Source organism: Temnothorax longispinosus, chromosome 9 (genome assembly GCF_030848805.1).
Source record: "Temnothorax longispinosus isolate EJ_2023e chromosome 9, Tlon_JGU_v1, whole genome shotgun sequence".
NCBI lineage: Eukaryota > Metazoa > Arthropoda > Insecta > Hymenoptera > Formicidae > Temnothorax > Temnothorax longispinosus.
Window position 1 is genome coordinate 13711985 of NC_092366.1, and position 2370 is coordinate 13714354.

Below are 2370 nucleotides of genomic sequence, written 5' to 3' on the forward strand. Positions count from 1 at the left end.
GGCTATTCCGGACAGAAGTCCGACTCGTTGGAACATAATTTCTCCTTTATTAGATACAGCGTGTCGTTCCCGAGGTGGATAAAAGCGTGGAAATAAAGCCAAAATTCTTTTGATATCGGGGGAAGCATCGCGGGGCCGGGAGATAGGCGCGGGACAAAAGGGGTACATTTCCTCGGTGAAATGCTGTCTCACCCTTGGACTAAACTGGCGAGCAGTATTAGCCGGCGGCATCTTGATATCATCCGGCGAACTTGCCAACTCCTTTATACAGACATTTATTTCCTGGCGTATCTGTTACAGCCAAGTGGCGGTCTCGCAGATTGCGCTACTTCGCTCTGTGCCGACCCATTCTATCCTCCCTCCCCCCTCCCTCTCTCCTCCGCCCATTTTCGAAGGACTTGGAGACATCGAGGAAAACATAATCATAAGTCATTCGTTATGGTCGCGAAATAGCAATTACCCCGCTCGTACGAAGACAATACGCGCTCGGAATTGGGTGTGCGAGCTTATATTTGAATCGTACTTTGCGAGAGAGTGTCGTTAACTGCATAATATACTTAGGTCTCTCGACTTTTAACGGAGAATGGAATTGTTAAATAATATAACTTTTATTACGACACTTTTGCGACATTGAGGACGTCTGCATTAGTACTTGATGAAACGCGACGTCGCATACATTGGTAGGCTATTTGTAACCGCAGTCATATCTCGACCCAGATATCCGATTCGTGTCTCGCGCTCGAAACGTTTTCAGCGAGAGACGGGAGAGAGCTAACCGTATATCGTCCTAAAGTGGCCTCTAGCTCCTCTGGCGACCTCTCCGGCTTTATGCCAGCGAGAACAGCCAACTATACGCCACGCAAGAAAACACAAACTTTATACGTTACGGCGAAACTGCTGCATCGAAGGGGGGAACAAAAGACCCGCGCGGAGAGACATTACGGAAGAGGAAAATACGTGGCGCGGCTAGCTGCTGCAGGGGGCTCGTAAAGAGGGAACGTGGAGCGCCGGTATAACGTCGGGGACAACGTTTATACCGCCTTTCTCGCCCACTTTTTTCCCTCAAATTGTTTCGCCGCGGCTTAATCTCTGTGTTACCGCGCCAGCCAAGCATTTTCGCGAAAATAAGATACGCAGGATCGTAAAGCCTCGCGCGTATGTAAACGTACGCGGAGGGAGCGCGACCGTTCCTTGATAAAGAGGAAAAGCGCTCAGGGGCCGTATTCTGTTCCGCTAAAATCCGCTTACCGACAATTGTCGGTGTCGTTGCGCAGCTTTTACACGATATGAAAAACCTGCGCAACGACACTTATCGAACCGACAGTTGTCGGTAGGCAGGAACGGATACGGGCCCAGGTAGGTATTAAGTATTAAGCCGACAACTTTAGTTTTTCGTCTCGGACCTGTGTTTTTTTCCGTTCCATTCTAATCGGCGAGCGCGGCGGCAAACGCGGCGGAAGTTGAGTCGCCTGTCAGCGTGTCGCCGCGATTCCCGGCCACCTGTCCCCGATGAACTTCCCTTCGGCACATCCTGTACACGTGTAGAATGGTATCCTGTTGCCCTGCTGCGGGTAACAGAGTATTTGTTAATGCCCGTGCGCGCGCGATCAGCGTGCGGCCTCCGTGTAAACATGTCAACTTGTCGCGCCGCAGTGACTCCGCACCGCGGACAGGGACAGTCCGGGGCCGCTCGGTCACTGTTGCTATTTAGCCTTCCATCACTCCTGTCTTTTATGCCACTCACGTGACACGTGCATTACCGACTCTTGTGGAAGCCGGTTTCCGCGCCACTGACAGGCATGTTTTATACCGTATATACGCCCGTCGTGACCTGGGCAAATTGGATTTTTCTATCGCGGCCGAAGCGAACGATTTTAAGCGAAACGATTCAAGCGTCGCGTCACTGGTGGCAGTGGTGGCTGCAAAACGTTTAATAACGTTATATCTGTGAATGCTTGTCTTTCGCTAATCGTTGTTTCGCTTCGAAATAAGTAACTGATACAGTCCATATTATTAGACACACTTTAATTTTAATAGAATTCAGGTTGGAAAAAGAAAAAGCTAATAATTTTATATTTACATGCCTGAAAAAACACTTTTGATAGTAATAATCATGCGTATTTATTTATTTTTGTCAAATATTTAGGTAGTCAAACAATATAGGGGAGACCGCGAGGCCATCTGTCTACGGGGGCTATGTGTCCACAGTACTGCTATCTCAAGTTTTAAGAGACAGATGTCTTTACCATTGTAACAAGTAGTTAAAAAATGCCCTACGTAAGATATTTAAATGTTGTTTGTTTTCTTTCGATGCCTCTCGCAGACGCTATATACGTTAAAAGAAAAGCGAAAACAATTATTCACATTTTT

The 2370-nt window shown here is 47.9% G+C and overlaps 1 pseudogene; it reads left to right on the plus strand.

The window, feature by feature from the left end:
* The first annotated feature begins 236 nt into the window (after positions 1 to 236).
* Positions 237 to 1210, plus strand: LOC139818532 (uncharacterized; annotated as a pseudogene).
* The last annotated feature ends 1160 nt before the right edge of the window (positions 1211 to 2370 follow it).